Raw genomic sequence first — 12,004 nt, forward strand, 5'->3', positions numbered from 1 at the left:
GCATACCACACCTTCTCAGTCAGGCACAGTGGCTCATGCCTGTAATCCCAACACTCTGGGAGGCCAAGGTGGGCAGATCACCTGAGATTGGGAGTTCAAAACCAGCCCGATCAACATGGAGAAACCCCATCTTTACTAAAAATACAAAATTAGCCAGGTGTGGTGGTACATGCCTGTAATCCCAGACACTCCGGAGGCTAAGACAGGAGAATCGCTTGAACCAAGGAGGCAGAGGTTGCAGTAAACTGAGATTATGCCATTGCACTCTAGCCAGGGCAACAAGAGTGAAACTCGATCTCGGAAGAAAAAAAAAGAATTCTGCATACCATACCTTCTATGTGCCAAGACATGGCAACACATTAGTTATGAATCCTACCTACAAGAAACTCACAGGCTTTAAGTCAGGAGTGGTAGTGTGTGCCTGTAGTCCCACTACGCCAGAGACTGAGGCAGGAGGATTGCTTGAGCCTGAGAAATTGAGGCTGCAGTGAGCTACGATTGTACTATTACACTCTAGCCTGAGTGCCAGAGTGACACCCTCTCTCAAATTTCAAAGAAAAGGAAGGAAAGAAGGGAGGGAGGGAGGAGAGAGAGAGAGGAAGGAAGGAAAGAAGGAAGGAAGGAAGGAAGGAAGGAAGGAAGGAAGGAAGGAAGGAAGGAAGGAAGGAAGGAAGGAAGGAAAAGAGAAGATGGAAATTCACAGACTAACAAGGGCAGAGGATATGCAATAATAACTATTCCATGAGATATGTTCTATAATAGAGGTACGTTTAATGTTCAGAAATAGCACCAAAGTAGTAACATAAACACTGAGCTTTGTAACATAAATAGGAGTTCACCAGGGAGGCAAGCATAAGGAAGATGGAGGGTGGGTTAAGTAGGATTAGCTCAAAATAGTATAGTGTGATTAACAAATTACTAGTAATTTGATTTTGCTAAGATTTCAGCAAATGTGCCGAGCATTTTTATTTGCTTTATCTTGACTTGTCTTCTTTTTTAAAACAAAGAAAGAAAAGAAATCCAGTTGTCCTCAAGCCTGGTCGATGGAACCCATGTACGTGTGTGAAAATGTTGTCCATGACTCATCCACTTACAACATGATGACAACACTGAAAGAAAAGACACAGAGTAAATTAATGCTCTGGCCCTATGAGAAAATGTGCTCCTGGTTTCCTTCTGAATGTGTGGACTTTTTACAATGAGAAGCTTCCCTTGAAATAATGTTTCATTCCAGAATGGTAGAAATGAGTTCATACCTACAGACATAACAACAGCAAAAGCCACGGCAGTTGCAGAATTCCTGAGCATGAAGACAGCAACCAAAGTTGGATGAAGCCAGGGACATCCCAGCGCCTGGGGTGACACATGCTGAGCTGCACTCCACAGGGTGGTGCTTTCACAACTCACAACAAGATTCACCTTTGAAGCTTGAGATCTTTTTGACTCTTCCACCACAATATGTAAACACAGGCCAGAAAGAAAATGACTCTGAAAATTACAGTAGCCTTCATGTCAACTCCAATACCTCTTGAGCCATTAGGAAGATGACGACATTGCAAATGAAAATGCAAACATCTTGCACGTGGCTCAGGTATGAGTGTTCCGCTCCCACGGCCAATAGTCTGATGTGGGATTGTTTCTGGTTACTCAGAAACTGCTCAAGTTAGTTTACCTCCCTGTGGCCTTCCTGACAAGCCGTATGCATAGGAGCTACAAAGTACTGGGAGACCCAGATTCCAGTCTCAGTTCAATTTTGTTCTTTCATTTATCCAGGATTGTTGGAGGACAAGTGACTTTTCCACTTATCGGATAAATAAGTTTTCCAAACAACTGAAAATTTTGGCTAGCCACAAGATGTTTGCACTTTTATTGTTTAACTAGGGGAAATTCTCCTAAGATATGGAATGCATTAAGAGCATGGGCCCTGGACCCAGGATGCTAGGGTTTGAATCTCAGTTCCAACACACGCTTGTGGTATGAGGTTGGACAAGGGATTGAACTTCTCTCTGCCTCCAGGGATAATGATAGTTCCTGCTTCGTAAAGAGAAAGAGTAAATAAACTTTATAAAACAGAACAGTACCTAGCATATAAAAATTGTTTCAATAAGTATTACTGTTATTACTATAAATAGAATGACTAAGAGAAAACATGATTCTTTTCTTCTCAGGGTCATAATTATAACCACTAAGCAAATTATTGTATGTGTATATATACATATTGTTTACACATATAATATATAAGTATACAAATATTTTATGTATTTATGAATATATACACACACTTTATACAACATAAAGCCACTAAATATATAAATATGCACATATATGTATGTATACATGCATATATATATATATTCTCTAGATATAAATATATAAAATCATGTCCTCATGACCCATGGAATACATTAGGGAACTACATTTACCTTAAATGACCTCAGAATTTTTAACTTCTTGTTTTTCATACCTTGTATTTGCCTGTTTGAAACATCCTGGTCTCCTCTTTCATTGGTGGAATGGCTGGCAGCCCTGTCTGGCTGTGTCTGACTTCTTCCCTCTCTGAGTTTTTCTTCTATCCTTCAGTGACAGAGAAACTAGATTACAAAGCTTGTTAGAACTGTGGCTAACTTAAGAGCACAGAGTTCTGAATGAGAATCTCAGAGGCTCCTCTATGAAGAGAATGGATGGGCTTTACCATTTGGACACTATATCACCTGCTATGGCTGATCTGATCACAGTGTTTAGCTTGCTTTCTGGTTCTTGAACCTGTTCTTAATCTGTGCTTTTCAGCTATGTGAGCAGATTTCTGGGGCTACTGTGGTGTGAAATGGAGTGGCCAAGGTGGGGTTTAATCTAGGAAGGCTCCACGCCCTCCATTTCTGCCTCAACCAAAGAAGCTCTGAGATGTTTTATATAATGGGCTTCTGTATAGGATGCCATTTGAAAAAAAGGATTCCGCTGCTACATAATAAATAAAGTTGGCAACTACTATTCTACAGAGTCAAGTTTGCTAGATATATGACATCTGGAAATACACTCTTTTATGTATGTTTGAAATATTTCAAATAAAAAATGAGATTTACAAGCCAAACCACCACTGGGGATTAAACATAACAAGAATTCATAAACAATAAATGAGACTGGGCATCTACAGATAACATTTCCAAATAAACAACCATAACTATGATTTGTAAATTTTGTAATGATGTTAGGTTAACCCCACACCCCACCACAGAGCCACCAACTTAAAAGTCAATAAAAGTAAAATTAGTTATAATTATAAGACACCTAAAACATTAGTGATGGCTTACAAATAGATAGGGGTTGAGTTACATGATCGGGAAAAGGGTAATTGTTAAAAATGGTTTGTCAGGGTTTTTCCAGAACCCATGAAAGAGATTCTGATAGTTGATACTAGGTTTCTAGTCAGAAACATCCATACAGTGGAAATGGGCATATTAGCATGATAGAAATGATCTTCTGGCAACACTAAGCTCCCTCTTGTTCTAACTAACTCTAACTAACTATATCAGGTAGAATTTTTTTCTCTGCAAGAAACAAACGAAAAAAGAAAAACAGTGGTTTAAACAAGATCAATATTGATTGATTGATTGAGATGGAGTCTCACTCCGTATCCTAGGCTGGAGTGCAATGCCATGATCTTGGCTCACTGCAACCTCCACCTCCCCCAAGCAATTATCCTACCTCCGCCTCCGGAGTAGCTGGGATTACAGGTGTGCGTAACCACACGCAGCTAAGTTTTGTATTTTTAGTAGAGACGGAGTTTCACCATAACAGCCAGGCTGGTCTCGAACTCCTGACCTCAGGTGATCTGCCTGCCTCAGCCTCGCAAAGTGCTGGGATTATAGGCGTGAGCCCCCATGCCCTGCCAAGATGAAGTTTTACATATATTTCTCAGTTGAAAAGCCTGGAGGGAGATAGTCCAGGTCTTGCACGGCACTCTATGGTATCAGGGGCCCAGACCCGTTCTACTTTATTGCTCTGTCATGAGCGGCCGCCATTCTCAAGGTCTCTTCTGGTCCAAAATGGCTGCCAGAGCTCCAGACATGACAGCCATTTTCCGACAAGAGGGATCCCAGCACTTTGGGAGGCCGAGGCGAGTGGATCACAAGGTCAAGAGATCGCGACCATCCTGGTCAACTTGGTGAAACCCCGTTTCTTCTAAAAATATTTAAAAAATTAGCTGGGCACGGTGGCATGTGCCTGTAATCCCAGCTACTCGGGAGGCTGAGGCAGGAGAATTGCCTGAACCCAGGAGGCGGAGGTTGCGATGAGCCGAGATCACGCCATTGCACTCCAGCCTGGGTCACAAGAGCGAAACTCCGTCTCAAAAAAAAAAAAAAGAGAAGAGGAAATCCCTCTTCCTTCAAGGAGACTTTTTAAGAAGTTTCACACACCCCTTCTGCTTACCTCATATTGACCACAACTCAGTCACATGGCCACACAGAACTGCATAGAAGGCTGGGAATTATAGTCTTTATTCCAGACAGTTCTGTGCCCAGCCAAAACTCAGGTATTCTAGTACTAAGAAAGAAGGAAAAACAGATGTGGGATGACAACAAAAGACTCCACCATGCCAAATTATCTCCTGATTCCTATTTCCACTTCCTGAGTGAACCCATTCACCAAGAATAGAGTGGTATCCTATTATCCACTTTTCTCCCAATTAAATTCTTAAAAATTAATTTTCAAGTCACTGTAAAGCCACAAACACTTGTTAGGTACCTATTATGATTTACAATGGAATGCAATTCAACAGTGAAGAGTAGCAAACTATTAATATATGAAACTTCAATGAATCTTGAGAAAATTATGCTGAGTGAAAACAGCCAGAAAGAAAAACAAAGTACATGTTGTATGATTCCATTTATATAAAATTCCAGAAAAAGCAAACTGATCTGTAGTGACAGAAAGCAGAATAGTGGTTGTCTGGGAACAATGGAGCGAAGGGGGAAGGCTTGCAAAGGGATATGAGAAACTTCAGGGCTGATGAATGCATTCATTATCTTGATTGTGGTGGTGGGTTCATGGGTATAGACATATATCAAAACTCATCAAATGGAAAACTTTAAACACATGAAGCTGATCCTACAGCACGTATACTTTGATAAAGCTGTAAAATACTTTTTTTAAAAGAACCTGTTACGTGCCTGGTGCTATTCTAGGCAGGAGAGGTACAAGATAAAGGTACAAGGTCCTGTCCTCAAAAAGCTCACAGCCCAATAAATTAGCCTGATGAATGAAGTAGGCTTGTGAGTATAGATGGGGTGAACAGATCCTGAGTCCCAAGGCACTAAGAAGGCACTTAGCCTACAGACCGAGGGTCAGACCTTGTCCCCCCGGCCCCCAAACCCATCCTGAAGCAGGCTTCAGCATTTGACAGTGAGGAGCATTGTGCATGTATGCACTGCTCTTTTAACCTACTTTTTCTAAAACTCTGAATATACATGGTGAACAATATCTTAATATTTTAAACATCCCATGGTAAATTGCGTATTTTCCACTTTTAGGAATGGAATCCAATGACATGTTCTTTTCACTTTCCACATCTGTATTGCAGAACCAGGAAGGATCCATGACGAAAAAAGTAGTTGGTACAAATGAATCTTCTGAAAGAACAGTCTGGTGAGACAGCTGTTTGGAATCTTCTGTTTCCAGTGACCAACACCACTCATGTTTGCCATCTCTTTGTATTGCTCCTGTGGCATGTACAACAGTGTAAGAGTGCACTGCTGAGCTCTGAAAGCCTCAGATGGCAGCTCAGGGGAAAATACTGTAGAGCAAATTCTCTACTTTATTGCCTCCTCAATCTCGCCCGCCTAGTTCTTAGGGCTTATGAAGATTAACAGAATGTATCCTTAGAACTGAAAGCTGTTGCTCCTACCTTTTCCACCTTGAGGAAAAAATAATCATTAGTTGCTGTGCAAATAGTTTCATCACAAAGAAGTAACAACATTGATGTATTGAAAATCCTTGTGGAAGAAGAGAATTTTTTTGTCATCTCCCTTAAGCCCCTTCCATGTTGGCCTGTGTAGTCTGAACATCACTGAATAGGGAACATCATACAGTGTTGCATTAAGTGCTCCCCACAACCCAAAATACTTCCCCTTAGCCTAATACAATGTCTGACACTCTTGCATGAATCCTTTTAGACTAAGATGCTGGGTAAAGAAAGCAAAAATCCACTGGCCTACATTACCTAGAAGGCCTTGAAAGATTGATGTAAGGTAGCCCCTGATGGAAGAGAGCAGGCAGAGCCCATGGGGTGGCCTGCAGCATCACTGTGAACTTGCTGGGGGTGTGACAAAGGACAATGTGAGAAGCAGGAGGTAGTAACAATAAACTTTGGTTATGCCAAATTTTCTGGAGACAGCACTTCTCACTGTGAAGAACTAATCTGGAGTGAAGTGATGAATTATCCCATCCAAAATTACAAATTCTTTTCAAGCACTGCTTTCACTTTTATTCAATCCTCTAATAAAGGCAGACTTGCTCTCCTGATCAAGCCCAATATATTGGCATCTGAAGTGTACTGATGTACTCTCACGCGATTTCCCTAATTGCACTGGAACTTCCAATGCCCAAGAACTCTGCTGATGGAAAGAATCCTTCCATGATACTTCCTTTTTGACTGGGCACCTCTGGGCATTAAAAAACACATTTTCAATGAAAACTAGGAAGGGCTTTCTTAGTTCTTAACACACTAATCTTGTCATCTTAACTTTTCTACTGGAAAGCTAGCTTCTTCTACAAATCCTTTTCTTAAATTATTTTGGAAGTAACCTGAGATACCACATCAATGAGAAGGCCCAGAGCAGTTGTGGGAGGAAGGAAAGAGGAATCAGTGACAACATTCAGCATTTATTCTTTAAAGATGAGCGGCTTAACCCCCCTAAACAGAGTATGTGAATAATCAACTCACTCCTGAAGCTGATGGAAATAATTCTATCTGAAACAGAAATCCCTCATTATAATACAGTTTTCATGAGCAGATATTTCCAAAGGGGCAGAGAGGTAGGGGACACAGAGATGTCAAAATATATCCATCTAAACTCAACATTGAAAAGCCCACAAAACACATTTGGCTACAAGTTGGAGTCAGTTCTAATTCCCAGTATGTCACACAGGTGTCTCACAGCACTCACCACAACACCCCTGTGACTGTCCCAAGCACATCCACACCATCCACACCTTGCCCTTGGACAAGTCACACCTTGTCTCTGAGTCTCATTTCTCACCCATACAAAGAAAAGATTTGCCTAGGGGACCTCTGCAGTCTGTCAAAATCTATCCTATAATTGACTCCAACCCATGGAATTACCCTGATGTTCCTCCCCAAGTGGCCCTGCTCCATCTTAATTTTTTGCCTTAAGTCCTTACAGTACGACTCTTCTCAAGACTACCCAAGGAAGCACACTTCCAGTGTTTTGCAGTACCAAGTAATATGGTTTGGCTGTATCCCCACCCAAATCTCATCTTGAATTTTAACTCCCATAATTCCTACTTGTCATGGGAGGGATCTAGTGGGAGGTAACTGAATCAGGGGGCTGGACTTTCCCATGTTGTTCTCATGATAGTAAATAAGTCTCACAAGATCTGATGATTTTATAAAGGGGAGTTCCCCTGCCCATGCTCTCTTGCCTGCTGCCATGTAAAACGTCCCTTTGGTCTTCCTTCATCTTCTGCCATGATTGTGAGGCCTCCCAAGCCACCTGGAACTGTGAGTCTATTAAACCTCTTTCCTTTATAAATTACTTGGTCTTGGGTATGTCTTTATTAGCAGCATGAGAACAGACTAGTACACCACCTCCAAAATGTCAAGAGAGAACCTGTTTGGGTGCGTATTCAGAGTGGTTCATGGGAAAGCTACCAATGGAAGTCTACTGCCTGTTGAATGGACCTTCTAAGCACTATCAATGCAGAATAGCCCAGAACTAAGGGAGATTTTGCCCCTCCGGAGACATCTGGCAAAATATGGAGACATTTTTGGTTGTTATAACCTAGTGGGGAGGGGTTGCTCCTGGCATCTAGTGAGTAGAAACCACAGGTGCTGCTAAGCATCGTACAATACACAGGACAGCCACCAATAACCAACAGCCATTCTGCCCAAAACGTCATAGTGCTGAGGTTGAGAAACCCCGGCCTATCAACAGAAGCAGTGATGTGGGGTGGTCAGCTCTTACCAGAGTGCCAGAGTCAAATGCATGCATCTCTTTCCAGTTCCACATTCAGGAGATCCCTCTGGTAAGTTGAAATCTGCCATGGTGGGAGGATTTGGACCACAGAAATCAGCAAATCAGCTCTACAAATCAAGGCAATTTTATCTCTGTGAGCCAGTTGTTAAACATTTACCAACACACCACTAATCCGAAGCAGCACCTGAAGTAACTCGGAACCCCAAAGTTCTTTCAGGAAGGTTATGCAGGAGTGAGACAACTTTACCTATGGGCAAGAAGTGGGACTTCCTAACATCACCATGAAAACCAATGCAAAAAGGAAGGACACAGAATGAGGAATATGATGGGCAGGTGTTGGAAGAGTCTCCTGCTCTTTGGTTTCATTTGCTTATTTATACACATGCACTGCCATCTTCCAAAGAGCACTTGAGGGGACAATTAGGAACTACACAACAGGCTTGTTTACTAAACTGCTCAGAGGAAAACCATAATATATTGAAAAATAATGATTCAATACATTTAATTTAGAGAATTTGACACACAAAAATAGAGATCAACATACAATGAGTGCCAAGGCCGAGGAGCAGGCAAGCTGATCCTTCCACCCTGGCCCAGCTTCTTGAGAAACACATTTCCTCATGGGTGCTGGATGCTGGCAAAGCTGGACTCTACCAGACTCCCACAGGAATGCTCTTGCCTTTCAAGGCTCTGCATGGAGGATGGAATGCCCTACAGAAACTCAAGCCACATTGTAGGGAAACCCTTTCCCAGCTTGCTCTTTATTGCTGTATTGATATTTGCCTCTAGTTGCTATGGCAAAATCTGGCATTGGAATTTTTCTGGCAATAAATAGGAAATAGTTGTGGGGGAGGTTCAAGATCCTACACATATTTAGGTTTGGTTATAAACACTCATGGTAAAATAAAGCATTGACTCATTAAACCCAAAACAAACTGAAAAAGAATTCTTTTTTAATCATCTTTCAAAAACTTACTTTGTTCTAAAGGTGACCAGCTAGAAAGTTGTTTGCCCTTATGGAACAAGATCGCCAGCAAAATGAACTGACAGGGTAGAGCACCGACCAGTTGGGGTACTGGTCACCCCACCCCAAGTCATACTCTGCCCTTAGGATGTTTCATCTCTGGAGCAGGAAGTGCTCACCCTACACAGAAGAAATTTTCCACTTACAGGAGTGGATTATTTTGTCCAGCCTCACTGAGGAAAATGCCAGGACTGCAGCCATTTGAACTCTGGCACCAAGGGTCTGGAAAAGCTTAGGAGGAATGCAGGCCTGTGACATACCTTGAACCCAGATGGGCCGGGTGTCTCCTGGTTAGTGTCTAGTGATATAGTTTGGATACCTGTCCCCACCCAGATCCCATGTTGAATTGTAATCCCTAATGCTGGAGGAGGGACCTGGTGGGAGATGTTTGGATCCTGGGAACAAATCCCTCATGGCTTGGTGCTGTCTTCACAATAGTAAGTTGTTTAAGACTGGTCGTTTAAAAGTGTGTAACATCCCCATTCCCAATCTCTCTCTGCTCCTGCTTTCGACTTGTGGCTTGTGTGTTCCCCCTTTCCCTTCCACCATGATTTAAAGCTCCCTGAGGTTTCACTAGAAGCTGAGCAGATGCCAGCACTATGCTTCCTATATCGCCTGAGAGAACCATAAGCCAATTAAACCTCTTTTCTTTATAAATTACTGAGTCTCAGGTATTTCGTTATAGCAACGTAAGAATGGCCTAATACATCTATCTTTCCCTAAGGTCACTGTATCTGAAGAGTTCCTGAATCTCCACTTTTCACCTAAGCCCTAACTGTTCTCTCAGTTCACATCCACAGCTCACACCCCTTGACTTGTCTCCTAGAGCCAGTCAAATATATGGGAAGAAACATTGCCACCCATACACCCTCTTCAATGATCTGAAGAGGGTGAAAGTCCTCTCTGCCCTGTGTGGGCTAGCCAGTGTGTCTGGGTGTCCCTAGCATTCAAGGCTGTCATCAAAATACAAAGCCTCCTAAGAGATGTATGGAGAGGTATCATATGGTAGACTTTACCAAAGATTTCAAAGGGGAGATTCTTCAACTGCCATCTGTCTCCAGCCTATTTTTTCCATCCTGTCTCCTAATGTTCCCCAACAACCTAGCTTGGCTCCCGTCAAGCTCATACCTTATTATCTCTTGCATCCACGATAGAAGTATCAGAAATAATGATAAAAATATGTTACTGCATACACCAGTCTTTACTTATCAGAGTATGTCTAAAAGACAACGTATTTGTTTGGAGTAAATACTTAGGTAAGACATTTGGGAAGGAGAGGAGACATCTCAAGTTTGGATTCAAATAGCAAAAAGTGGTCACTGAAGTATTATTTATAAAATAAGGGAGGAAAGGAAAAGCAACAGGTAACAGGAGGCAGGGCCTGTGTGGGAGGGGACTAAAGAGGTAATAAGAGTAAGAACAACTATTTTTCTAGAAGTCACTACCACCTGACACCATTCCAATCTCTTCATATGTATCAACTCATTTAACATTTACTACAATCTGATGAAGTGGTTAATAATATCATCCCCGTTATACAGGTGGGGAAACAAAGCCCCCAACCATTCAGTAACTTGCCCAAGGTTACCTGGCTTATGAATGGTGGAGAGAGTGAGTGATGGTCTGACTCCAAACTGTACTTTAAACCACTTTACTCAATGGCCTCAGTGGGGAAGCCTCTGGTTGCAGTTGAGGAAGGACTGCAAAGAAGTAGACTTAAAAGATTTTATCAAATATAAGAAGTCACCAGCATAAGACACACCGTTGTCTTATTTATTGCTGCTAAAGGAAAGGTGCTGCCAATTATACTATGACACACTAACACAGCAAGACAGATTCTGGTTTCCAAGGTATCAAATACTCAACTAGAAAAAAGGTACATATTGGAAACGAGGAACACAATATCAAAGTGGAATATGAATATGTTTGTGTGGGGGTTACAGTGAAACTCCATTGTCTTCCCTTTGAATCTTCAGTAAAGTCTACATTTTTCACAAATGCTTTTGTGAGTATTGATTCTTGAGGGGAGGTGGTAGCAAAGAAGAACTCCAAGAAGTGCCATTTGTGTGTGTGCACGTGCATGTGCAGATGCAGAACAAAGACAATTTTAGCAAATTCCAAATGCACTTACCCTACATTTAGTTATGCAAAGAAAATGTACCCCCATTATTTTCTATAATTGATCCAATCTTTCTCCTGAGCCCTTCACTTTACTGAGTAGAGAAGGAAAATTAAATGTCATCTAGTCCAATAATTTTAAATGCCTCCTGGATGTTTCAGTATTGCAGCATCCCCTGCCCCCCACCACTGCTCTACTTTCCCATTCTTCTCCAAGATGACCGGGGAAAGGGTCTGCTTCATGGTGGTAGGAAAGGGGAGGAAGGTCCTTGGCCCACATGAGTCATATGTGCAGGTTCCTGTCCTGTGCTCCAGTTCATCTAGTTCCCATGCTGGAAGGCCACGATGCTGAAGTCTGTAGCTGATCAATGCCTGTTGTATGCTCACCAGGGCCGTGCTGACTCAGCTCCACTTAGGTACTTGCAGGAGCTGCATAACCTTCTGAGATCTGGCCATGTCTCCCATTCAATCTCCATCCTGGACAGTGCCCCACTGGCAACCCCCGATAAGCTCATTAGCTGGGGCTACTTACTCCTGGCACTCACTTCCAGTTCCTCCCAACCTCTGCTCCTTGCCAGCCACTACACTGAGGCTGGCATATTACAGAAGTGCCATCCTAGATCTACCAGTGATCCCCCGAGAGGCTCAC

General features: G+C 42.3%; 1 protein-coding gene across 1 annotated transcript in view; it reads right to left on the reverse strand.

Moving 5' to 3' along the window:
• Positions 1 to 747: 747 nt before the first annotated feature.
• The window catches only part of LOC103791629 (uncharacterized), a 35,680-nt gene continuing 24,423 nt past the window's right edge, over positions 748 to 12,004 (reverse strand). Inside the window, exons 3-7 of the mRNA XM_078365991.1 lie at positions 8,202 to 8,320; positions 4,429 to 4,542; positions 2,465 to 2,574; positions 1,257 to 1,488; positions 748 to 1,109 (exon numbers count right to left, since the gene is read on the reverse strand). The gene's annotated coding sequence lies outside the window, so the exon portion shown is untranslated. The remainder of the gene's footprint in view (positions 1,110 to 1,256; positions 1,489 to 2,464; positions 2,575 to 4,428; positions 4,543 to 8,201; positions 8,321 to 12,004) is intronic.

Source organism: Callithrix jacchus, chromosome 2 (assembly GCF_049354715.1).
Source record: "Callithrix jacchus isolate 240 chromosome 2, calJac240_pri, whole genome shotgun sequence".
NCBI classification, from domain to species: Eukaryota; Metazoa; Chordata; class Mammalia; order Primates; family Cebidae; genus Callithrix; species Callithrix jacchus.